Source organism: Nannospalax galili, unplaced genomic scaffold, assembly GCF_000622305.1.
Source record: "Nannospalax galili isolate Female #2095 unplaced genomic scaffold, S.galili_v1.0 scaffold772, whole genome shotgun sequence".
Lineage (NCBI taxonomy): Eukaryota > Metazoa > Chordata > Mammalia > Rodentia > Spalacidae > Nannospalax > Nannospalax galili.
The window spans coordinates 1192641-1204452 of record NW_008332097.1 but is presented as its reverse complement, the minus strand read 5'-3'; the positions used below and the strand labels follow the sequence as shown (position 1 = coordinate 1204452).

Sequence of the window (11812 nt, the reverse complement as noted above, 5' to 3'; positions counted from 1 at the left end):
GGGAGGAGATGATACAATTCAATGAAGGTGTAACTGTGGAAAAGTACAGCTATATCAAGAATGTAAACATAAATAAAATGACAGGATTCAATACACATCTTTCATTAATAACTTTAAATATTAATGGACTGAACTTCCAGTCAAAAGACACAGACAAGGTAAATGGATAAAGAAACAAACCCATCTTTTTGTTGTCTGCAAGAAACCCATCTCACTTTCTAGGACAGGCACTACCTTAAAGTGAAAGGATGGAAAAAAAATATACCAAGCAAATGGTGCTAAGAAAAAAGCAGGCGTAACAATTCTCATATTTGACAAAATAGACTTTAAGCTAAAACTAATCAGAAGAGATAAAGAGGGCCACTTCGTTCTGATCAAAGGAATAATAAATCAAGAAGATATTACAATCATGAACATATTTTCACCAAACTGTGGTGCACCCAACTTCATAAAAACAATACTACAGGACTTTAAGACCAAGATTAATCCCAACTCATTAATAGTAGGGGACTTCAGTACCCCACTGTCTCCATTAGATAGGTCAACAGGACAGAGAGTTAACAGAGGGACATCTGAATTAAACAATAACCATTTGACTCAGTTATACCACTCCTTGGCATATACCCAAAGATCTTATCCTATCGCAGAGACACTTGTACATCCATGTTTGTTGCTGCTCTTTTCACAATAGCTAAGAAATGAAAGCAACCTAAGTGTCCCTCAATTGATGAGTATATAATGAAAATGTGATTCATTTATACGTTGGAGTTTTACTCAGCAGTAAAGAAAGATGAAATCATGAAATTTGCAGGTAAATGAATGGAACTAGAAACTGTTATACTAAGTGAAATAACAGACTCAGAAAAAAAATCGACATATGTTCTCCCTCATATGTGGATCCTAGAACCAAACCCTGATAAGTGAGTATGTATCTAGACATAACTACAGGAACCAGGATAATGGAAAGGAAACAGGGAGGTAAAGGAAAAGAAAGAACCTGAAAGAGAAGAACAGTAGGAAACAGGCCTTAATAAGAGAGATATGGATAAAAATTGGGTTAGTTTAAGGGAGGGGTGAGGGAAGGGTATACAAGGAACCTAGGGGATAAAGGGAAAGAAGGAGGTCAAGAGAGGTAGGACCATAGGAGAAGGGTATTATTAAGGGAGAAACGGAAATGAGGGCACCTTAAATGGGAAAACCATGATGGAGGGGTGAGACAAGGCAAGAGATAAACAATGCCTAGCTAGTTTTGAAAACCAGAGGGAACCTTATTAATCCTGCAACCTACTGACAAATTATACATAGCAGATTAAGAAATATATGTCTAGGTAAGGTTTATCTGAGAACAATTGGTCTTTGCCCAAGATTTATCTACATGAGACACAGTAATTAAAAGTACCAGACTGGTGTAACTTTGAGGCCTATAATAATTTGGTCAGAGGGACATAAAGGATACTTTTTGCTCCTTGCCTTCCTAGGTCAACTAGTTCCAGGGGACTATGAGCATCTCTCAAAATGTCCTGGAGTTGTGATGGGTCACCTGTCCTCTTGATCAAGGAGGCTGAGGAGACCCCACGGGATGGACTTGAACTAGTGTCCAGTCTACAAAGAGGAGGGTCAACACAGAGGAATCATTTCCTCCATGCTTCCAAGCAATACCAACCACGGTTGAGCAGGACCTTAGACTTATCTTTACATAGAGGGATCCCGTAGAGGAAAGGAGCCATGGACTCCTTCTAAGCCCACATGGGCTGAGAAACAGATTCTCAAACGACCTTAAGAGTAAACATAAATTGGTTTATCTGGGCCAACTGTATGGCCTTAAACACCCAAAAGGAAAGTATAACCAAGATTAAAGGGGGCAATATAATTTTTTAAGAGTCCATATGTATAGCTGAAGACTACATAACAAGCAAGAATGCCAGATAGGAGATACCTTCTTTTGAGTTGTTGACCATGGTGGCCAAAGGGACCCCCAGATAGTAACCCAGCATAGAACTGGGAAAATGAACAGCAGACCCTAGTCTTATCTAAAGGAATATTGACAACTGATTGCTGCTAGATGAGGAACAGCTGAGCTTCCTAAAACAAAGCCCTCTAGATAGGCTGACTAGATTCACCAGATGGACAAGTAGTGGGGTGTGGCTGGGGGTGCCGACATCATAGCAGACAGTAGCAAGGATATCAGAGTATAAGGGCTCTAGTGGAGGGGAAGGAGGCTTTGGGAGGGTGCTATTTGGGAAGTGGGTGTATAGTTGAATAAAATGGTTTGGGATGTTCTGTGTGATATACACAGGCAGGAAAAAAAAATCAACAAATTATTTGAGAAGGAAGCATGGGAAGTTACATCATGTTATTTAGTAGAGGTGATAAACATTACCACTGAAATCTGCCCGATGACTTTATAGACATACACAGGCACCAAGGATCCAAATGCAACCAATTATGACTAGTAATAATCAGATACATACAGATTAGAGATGCATGCGCCAACATCTCAGTGCTAGTAGCAAAAACAATGAGTCTTTCTGCAAGGAATAATATATTCTAAAATGAAATGGAGATCTTTTTTGAGGGTTAAAATCTCATTCAATTTTTTGTCTTACAGGGCTTATACTGAGTTCAATATTGTATAACTGTCAATTCAACTGTGAACCTAGAAACTTACAGCCACTTGTGAAAGAGATGTACTCTTGCTCTGGAGTGTGTTACTGAATATTTTAAAGCTGTAATGAAATGCTCTTCTAATCATGTAGTTATTAAAAATTTTTTAAAAAATAATGATAAAAAAATGACTACTATTTTGGGTTGCTCAAGTTTCTGGATGTTTCTTTTCTCTATACCATCCTGGTCTCAAAGTGAATGATTATAGGATGCCTGTTGTTTTGTTTTGTTTTATCAGGGACTATCTTAACATCTTAAGGCTTCTATAACAAAGTACCACAAACTGAATATCTTGAGCAAGAATCTGTTTTTTTAGAGTTCTGGAGGTTAGAAGTCTAAAACCTAAGTTGAGTGCCATAATCCTAGCTACCCAAGAGACTTAGGCAGGAGGATCATTAGAGCCCCAGAAATCAAGGCCAGCCTAGAGAACATAGTAAGACCTCATCTACATTCCTTACTTTTATCCTCATTCTGAACATATACATGACAGAAACACTTGAAAAAGGAGGAAAGGCTTATTTTGATTCATGGTTTCAGAGGGTTCAGTCCATGGTTGCTTGGTCCCATGTGCTTTGGCAAGACACCATGGCTGCAGGAACATGTGGAGTATTTGATGGAAGAGAGCTGTTAGCTTCATGGTGGACAAGGAACAGAGACTGAATACAGGAAGCCACAAGGGCAAGATAAGCTCCCCAACCCCCTCCTCCCCATTGACTGCCTTCCTCCATCTAGTTCACCTCCCATTTTTCACCATCTCTCAATTAATGCCATTGTATCAAAAATCTACTAAGGGATGAGTCCATTCACTGGGTCTGAGCCCTTATGATCTAATATTCTCTGGAAACCCACAGGCATATCCAGAGGTATATTTTATTAATCTCCTAGTTATTTATCAGTCCAGTCAAGTGGACAAAATTAAATATCATATTTTCTTAAAAATGTCCAAGATCCAAGCCAGGCATGGTGGCCCATGCCTTTAGTCCCAGGACTTGGGAGGCAGAGATAGGAGGATCTCTGTGAGTTTGAGGCCAGCCTGGTCTACATAGCAAGTTCCAGGCCAGCTGGGGCTACAGGGAGACTGATTTCTTGTGAGAATTATAAAGAATCTGCTGTCTTCCCTACCTTCTGCTGGTTGGTTTGCTGGCAATCTCTGGGGTTCCTTGGTTACCCTTCATGTGGCATTCTCCTTGTATACCTTTGTGTCCAAGTTTCTTTTAAGTCACTTGGCTTCTTACTGTAGCCCTGGCTAATTGGTGCATGTCCCATAGGCTATCTAGATTACATCATCATCTTTATTAAGCAGAATAAATTGTGTCAAAGGGTCAAGTATTGATTTTTAAATGTTTTTCAGAGCTTGTATAACTTAATCTATAAAAATAGAAGACTTCAAGGCACACAATACTTTGGCATAGCTGTAGGTTCTCAGTAGGCCATAGAACATAGGCCAAAGTATGTGTCCGGTACAAACAGATACCATCATGTATCTAGAAGCATACTGTGAGCTTTGCTGAACATCCCAGGGAATGCAAAAGATGGACATCCATGCTTTTTTCAGCCTTGTCATCAAAAGACTAGTGATATCACTCAAAAAAATCACCGAACACATGTGCAAACAAAATTTTAGTTAACTAGTCTTAACCTTGTCTGGGAGAATTTTGAAACCACTGATGAGTGGTCACCTCTCTAGATTAAATAGAATCTGGGATGAGAGCTTGGCATTGGTGGTTTTTTGTTTTTGTTTTTCAAACTAGGTGTGGTAGCACATAACTGTCATCCCAGCAATTGGGAAGCTAAGCCAGGAGGATTGCTGTGAGTTTGAGACCAGCCTGGGCTCAGAATGAGACCCTGTCTCAGCAACAGAAAATTCTTCAGGTGGCTTCTTTCCTTTTTCCTTTCCTTTCCTTTCCTTTCCTTTCCTTTCCTTTCCTTTCCTTTCCTTTCCTTTCCTTTCCTTTCCTTTCCTTTCCTTTCCTTTCTTCTCCCTCTCCCTCTCTCTCTCTCCCTCCCTCCCTCCCTCCCTCCCATCTCTCCCTCTCTTCCTTCCTTCTTTCTTTTTTTTGAGACAGAGTCTGTCTGGATGACCTGGGACTTACCATATAGCCCAGGGTAGCCTCAAACTCATGGCTATCCCTTTGCCTCAGCCTCCTGAGTGCTGTGATTACAGGTGTGAGCAAATTTTCCTGACTCTGCAGTTATCTTGAGAACTGCTGCTTAAAGTAACAGCATTGTACATGTCATGGCATCAAGGTGACCACTAGGAAAATGGGAATGCATTTGGGATGCCTAAGCATTTTGTCATTTGAGAATACATAGTACACATTCCAGAAGACAAAGTTACTGCAGTTAGAGAGGAATCACATTTTCTTCACATCTGTGCTAGGAGCAAGATGAAAAAGAAATAAATCAATTCAAAACAGAGGACTGAGGCTAGCAAGGTGACAGGTTTCTTGGATATAAAAAAGGTCAGTCCTTTCTGAGAGAGGAACTACAGTTGGCATGGCAGGCACCTTCCATGGGAGGATGAGGCAGCACTCTAAACTCTCCATCCTTTATATTATGACTCTTGGTTGTAAGAGACAGAAATCTAAATCAAACTAGCTTTAGCCCAGAGGGAAATTTATTGGCTAAGTATCTTCTAGGAAGAAGGATTTTATTTTCAGGATTAGAAATGGGCTCACTGATTCCAGAATCTTTTCTCTGTCCATCTAATGTTCATCTCTCTATTTGCAGGGAAGATGGCTTTCAGTGGTACTGGATGTTATTATCCCAGCATAAGATCCACAATGGAAAGACAGTTGCCCCATGCCTTCCTGGAACCAGTCATTATTGCCTGAAATGCCCCTTTCTTGGGTAAGCAGGGGCCCAGGCCACCCCTAGAACTCTATGTGGAGAGATCTGATTCCCTAATCAAGGGATGCAGATCAGACAAAAGTGCTCTCTCTCCTGCATCTTTGAGAGTGAGGAACCTAATAGCTCCTATATTAATCTTTAGTAAAAATAATTTCTGGAGGATCAAAATGATCCCTAAATCAAGTAGGAAACCTTCTGTGAAATTGTAAGGGGAAATGAAAGGAGAAAGCAGACCATAGTGAATGTCAAGTTCAGATAACCTCATGCTGTGTTCTCTCTCTTTCTAGGTGGTGAAGCTCTGGAGGACCGATCCAGACATGTTTGTTCACAGCCACACCAGCGTGGACAGGTTGGATGCCATCTACACACTGGCTCTGTCACACAGGCCTTGCTTGCCTTTTATGGAATATGCATAACAAAAACTTTCCCTAGGTTCCTTTGCCTTTAATGAAAGAGCCTAATTTTCACAGTTTTTACTCCCACTTAGGAATGTCTAGGCTTGTCAAGGAAGGTCATCCGTGAATTCAGAAGGTGAGGACAGATCCACGGGTGTGACCCGTCTCGGGGAGCCCATTCCTTGAACTTATGAGGACATGTGTTTTTCAACCTCTTGAAGCTGGCGTAGGTGTTCCGGATTTCCAAGAACACAGATCTAGTTTCAAATATTGATTTGTTTTTCTATAGAGTAAAGTAGAGAGAGATTTTTTTTTCCCCACAGAAACTTGTAAGCTGCTGCATGTCCCAGGTGTCTTGTTTTCCCTTAGGAGGCTCAAGTCTAGTGGCACAGTGTGGAATTCTGGGGTTGTGGACTGTGCTTTTAGCACTCTGCTGTTCACTTGTGTGAGAAGAAGGACTACAAAGAGGTTGGGAGCCAGGCAGAGGAGCCAGACAGAGTCATGTTGGCCATTTCACTCACCTGGTATGTGTCCTGGTGTTAGTGAGTTAGTTTCCTCATCTGTATAAAGGGGATTCTAGTGTTCTCTTGACAGCATTGTTCCCAGGAACTTGGGCAGAACCTGACACAGACAATACTTTGTAAAGAAGCCCTTCCCTCTCCTCGTCCTCCTCTTCTGCTCCTCATTTGATAGACTCATATTAGGTCCTATGTATATCATAGGGCATCTGACAGTCAGGTTGTACTCCTGGCTTCTCCACCAGCCACACAAGTGTGCAGACCTTGAAACCAGGTCCTTGGCCCTGAATTCCCCTTCTGCCTTTGTATATCAGATCCTGGGTGAGTTGCATAACCCTAGATGGATTAGGCATGCTTCTGGGTCTATGTTCCTCAATCATGGAACCAGGATGATCACTCCAAACCCAATCTACTGCATGGGGTCAAGCAGCCCACATTTGCCCACTGCCCCTTTCCCTGCCCAAGGGGCGGCAAAAAGATGGGGTGAGGCCACCCAGGATCTGCCTAGATGCACCCAAGTCTCGTTTTGCTTTGCTGACAGTGTTCTAGTAAATGATTGACACTGCACCCTACACTGTGACTTGATCTGAAGTCTCCCATTTTGTCCCTGTCTCGCTCCTAAGTTTTTGCTATTCTGGATTTCAGAAAATAGTTCAGTTGCCAAAACTGGTTAAATGAGCTACTTTTAAAATTAGGCAAGTGATACAAAGTACTGCTTGCCAGGTGGTTCTAACAATTCTCCTTTACAGAAGCATCCTGTAAAAGTGTTTTGACAAGAACTGAGGATTTATAAAATTAACATAGAAATCCTTTGCCATCCTCTCCCAGGGAAATACACATATTGTATAAGTTTCCGCCCTTCCTATACCAGAGGAGCAAGATAAATGAAGGAAGCCATGAGCCACTAGCAGATTATCTCACATGGCGGTATCTGAAAGGTCCAGATTGAAATCTGTAACTACTCATATCCACATAGAGGTCCTCTTTGGGCTACTGGTTTAGTCCTAGCTGGATGGCCTCAGGCTTTAACCTTAGCTATTTAATTTAAAATTGGTTCAGTAGCTCATGTTTATGGATAAATGAGCAAAACAGTAAAGATCAAAAGAAAAAAAATTACTGTGGAATTCAGGACTACAGAAGCCAGAGCCAGAGTAAAGGAGGAACTGGCAGCAGAGTGTGGCCCCGCTTATGATAATGCGCCTAACAAGGAAATGAGATTGACACAGCAATTCTCTGTTTTCCTTGTCCCCTGAGGTTAGAGATTATGCAGTGCATGTTTCTGTTTTTAGCTTCTTTGGTAATTCCTATGGTGAGAGACAACACTTTGCATATTTGTCACATTGCACTTCTGTCAGGTGCCAGGGTCTCTGAGGTACCACAGGAAGTGCTGCTCTCCTCTGAGCCTTGAATTCCCTCCCTCCCCACCCAGTGGCTGCCTACCCAGAGCCTCTTTCCCAGGGTTTTATTTATGTTAAACTGCCTGGGAATTCCACCCGGGAAAACATGAGTCTATCTAGCAGCAATCAGTGCTGGGGGAAATGAGGTCTAAGGGAGGCCCCATGATCAGAGGTTTACCCTTATTTGTTGCCTCATTGTATTCCTAAGGCCTTTCAACACAAATGGAAGGTGAATTAACAGCGAAGATCAGCATGGAGTTGAATGAAAGGTAAACTAGTTAGACCCCTTTTATGACAAAATAACATGGATTGGGATCCATTGCTCTTTGACTGTTGTTATTGGAACTGGATCCTTGGTAACAAATGGGCTCAGTTACCCTAACTGTAATAGCCAAGGTTCTCCAGAGGAATAGAACACAAATTCATAGGTTAGTAGGTAGCTAGGCAGATTCCACAGTTTATAATGAGCAGTAGAGGGCTTAGCACATTTTGTTAAAGAGAAGCAGAAGATACATTCTGATTCTCAAAACCCAGGCTATACTCAAACCAGACTATTTAGCATTTGGGTGACATGCTGGCCATATATTCCAAAACACAAGACTGGTTGCCAGTTTGACCAGTGGTTCAGGAATTCCTTCCAGTCGTGTCCAGGAGTATGTAGTCTACATAGTGAAACATCAGCTTTACTGAAACTTCCTGAAAACAGAACCATTTGTCTTAGAAACCTCTCTATAATGGAATAGTTATTTCTATGCCTTAAAAAAAAAAGAGTGAGTAGTCCATGTTCATTGTAGAAAAGGCAAAAGGAAAAATACAGTTAATAACAAAAATACCCATAATACCACTATTCACAGATGGTGACTATCAACACTGTGCCTTGCATTCATCTTGATGCTCTTTTTTTAGTATATGTGTGTTTAGTAAATGGGAAATTATACAGCTTGTCTAAAGCGTGTTTGTTTTTTAATCCTGCCTTCCTAAAACTGACAGTGAGTGGCTCAGGGGTGTGAGCAGGGAGTTGGCCTTTTTGAGTCATCAGGTGCCATGGAGCATTATACATACATTATCTTATTTAATCAGGATCACAGCCCAGAAAGCCTGAAACAGTGGTTGAGGCCAGCTAGGACCCAACCCCTTGCACCGTCTTCATCTTCTTTTGAACCCCTCCATCCATAGAAATGCTCTTCCTCTTCGTTTTCTCAGATAGATACCCCGATGTTTGTTTTCTCTGACAGACACCCCTGATGGTTTTAGTTTATAGGTTTGTGAAGTTTTTCTCTTTATATAGTTCAGACTGGTTTTGAACTCAAAGCCATCCTGCCTCAGCCTTCCTAGTGCTGGAATTACAGGAGTGTGCCACATTTGGCTTCTTTCTGGACATCTTTGTGATTTCTGCAGCCAGTGGGATACGATATATATATCATGAGTGTCCTAGACTCTTGGACAGGGCCAGCAAGCATCAGAATTAGTGTCTGTCTTGACATTCAGGGCGCACTTCAGTGTGGGGACTAATATGTGGTTCTTTCATGAGGATTGAATTTTAGGAATCAAGTTAGGCTTATACCTTTCATTTATTTCTTCTCCATGTTTCTTTGGCCACTGTACCCACAGATCTTCTGACTGGACTACAACTGAGTTCTACATATGGTCCAGAAACTGTTAGCTTGAGATCCTTGTACAACTTGACATTGTAGAAAGATAGCTCTTTTCCATCCTGTGCTGTCTCGGGCATCTCTGTAGTGTATTTTAAGTGACAGAAAGCCTGTGTTTGCAAAGTGACCTCAACTCAGTTTTGAAAACCTCAGTAGAAATGGTGAAGGTGAGTTGGTGGATAATAGGAATGTTTTGGAAATTTGTCTTAATCTTCCTCTTATGGCTTCCTGGCAAATATATCCTAGCATCTGTAGCATTGCCACCAGAGTTTATTAAAAATGCTTGGTTCAGGTCCCTTCTCTCTCAAGGATGAGGGATTTTCCTTCTCCCCCAGGCCAGAGCCCACACAACACCTGCAGAGGCCTTGATCTGTTCTCACCCTTGCTCTGACTCTCTTGCCCTCACATATTCCATCCATACCAGTCTGGCCCTTCTGAGACAGCCATGGAATGCCTGCCACCCCTCTACCGCTAGGGTCTTTGCTCTTGTTCTTTCTGCCTGGAACTCTCCCTCAGATCCACAAGACTCCCACATTTAGCTCCTTTAAGTCTATAGATTATCAGTGTAAGCATGCCCTAAGGGGGAGATCATAAAGTCACCTTGTGAGACCTTCCCATGCACCCCACCCTCCTAACCTCCTCCCTGCTCTCCTCACTACTTTACAAAAGCCTCTCTCTACCATAGAGTAGAGAGTCACTAGATTTTGCTTGCTGCAGTATCCCAGGTGTCCAGAACAATACCTGGCTCCATAAACATTTGTTGGGTGAATGAACCCAAGGCAATTTCCTAGGAGGTCAAATGACCATGACCAGCAACCCCTTTCATATATAAATACAGATGTCCACTCACTAATGGAATAGATTTTTTTTGTAAAGTGATTATAACATAAAAACTGTTCAAGTCTTGATTTCTAGTGTGGAGTTAAATAGGCATTTCTATGGGAAAAAAATTTCCTGGGAAATGCCAAACCCATGGCATTGCTGGTGTTCCTGGCAGGCCCGTTGCCTGCTATCTTGGCGTTCACTCCTTCTTGCTCCTTCATGAAACCCGAGGCCACTGTGGCAGTGCTTATGTGATTGCTGTCTCCAAGGAGGGCTTGTGTTTCAATCATCAGGATTCTCTTACTCCATACTCTGGTTCTGAACTTCCCATTCTTTTCCTTCTTGGTATTATCCAAAAGCTGCTCAGTGTACTATCTTACACAGACCAACGAAGTCAAAGCATTGGAAATTCAGGTTTCATGTTTGGGTCCTCACTTGCACTGCAACATCTCTTGCCCTCAAAATACCTCATCTAGGGGATGGAGAGATGGCTCAGCAGTTAAGAACAGTGGCTGTTCTTGCAGAAGACCCGAGTTCGAATCCCAGCGCCCACACGGCAGCTAACAACTCTCCGAATCTCCAGTTCCAGGGGATCTGACAGACTCTTTTGTCTTCCGCTGGCATTGTACGACACAGGTTCACTTATCTGCATGCAGGCAATACACACATATGCATAAAATAAAAAATAATAAATAAAATATTTAAAAAAATCCCTCATCTAACAAACATTTCTTAGAGTCCTGTAAGATGAGTCCCATAGCTTAGATGTCAGCTATAGACACTCTGCACTGGCTGCTGTTTGGCTCTTAGCAGAGATCTGTGATGAAGACACCTCTTGGAAGTTCGTGTCATCATCAGTGGTTGTACACATTGGAAGCTCTTAAGTTTCTGTGTCAGTATTGCTACTTTTTGGTGCTCCTAAGACTGCCAGTTCTCCTGGTGTCCAGGAAGAAGTGACAAGTAGAGGGACACCCCTATCTCTGGGAATTGAAAAGTACTGCTTGGGTTCTTTTTTCGTTTGGTTCTTATTTTGTTTGTTAATTGTCTGGTTGAAATTTTGAAAGGACAGTTGCCTTAATTCTGTTATTCTTATTAAAGTTTCAAAAATTCAGTTTTGCTGAGAGCTCATGCCTGACATCCATGGGCTTCCTGACCCGTTATGTGCTACTGCAAGGATGTGAATGCTTGAGTGAGGGAGCCCAGGACCGGAACATGATCTACATCTTGCTTCAGAGGGTCACTGTTTTTATCTTGTGTAGGGGAACCTGTTACCACAACAAAGCTGGTCTTTTACAAATACCTATTGTGGGGGCCTGGGAGATGACACGGGGTAAGAGTACTTGCTCTTACAAGCATGACGACCTGAGTTTGAATCCCCAACCCCCATGTAAAAAGTAGGGCATGCCTGCATGGGCCTGTAACTCCAGCATTTTAGGGCAAGATACGTACATCCTAAGAGCTCACTAGCCAGCCAGCCTATTGGCATGCTTCAGCAGAGAGACCCTGTCTCAAGG

At 42.1% G+C, this 11812-nt stretch overlaps 1 long non-coding RNA gene across 1 annotated transcript; it reads left to right on the top strand.

Moving 5' to 3' along the window:
- Positions 1-5421: 5421 nt before the first annotated feature.
- Positions 5422-6040, top strand: LOC115069304. Its single transcript, XR_003848576.1, has 3 exons — positions 5422-5514; positions 5802-5863; positions 6002-6040. It is a non-coding gene; the product is annotated as an uncharacterized LOC115069304 (long non-coding RNA).
- The last annotated feature ends 5772 nt before the right edge of the window (positions 6041-11812 follow it).